This window comes from Caenorhabditis briggsae (genome assembly GCF_000004555.2).
Source record: "Caenorhabditis briggsae complete genome, chrI, whole genome shotgun sequence".
NCBI classification, from domain to species: Eukaryota; Metazoa; Nematoda; class Chromadorea; order Rhabditida; family Rhabditidae; genus Caenorhabditis; species Caenorhabditis briggsae.
In genome coordinates this window covers 85,172-85,557 of record NC_013489.2, presented here as the reverse complement: position 1 = coordinate 85,557, position 386 = coordinate 85,172, and positions in this window count along the sequence as shown.

Here is a 386-nt window from a genome sequence, read left to right as displayed (position 1 = left end):
TTATCAAATGATAGATCTCGACGAGGTCCATCTTAGCCCACGGGCCGGTTTCGGGTCCGTTAACATGCCACACGGGCCGGTTTCTGGTCCGTTAACATGCCTATGGCCTGTCTAGAATGGCAGATATGGAAAAATTCCGGTCTATCTATAATATAACAGTCCCTTAACTTTTGAATTTGAGTCAAATTATCTCAGCTCCACTTAAATAAACCAAAAAATTGGGGACTGATAAACTGCTTAACACATTATCACCAACATTTTATCAGTTCACAAAATTTTCATATCTTTAATGGAAACCGAGATAATTAAGCTTATATGGCACTTATGAAGTCTACTATGACAGGTTTGAATAAAGTCAAGTTTGGAATTCTACAAAAATACTTCAT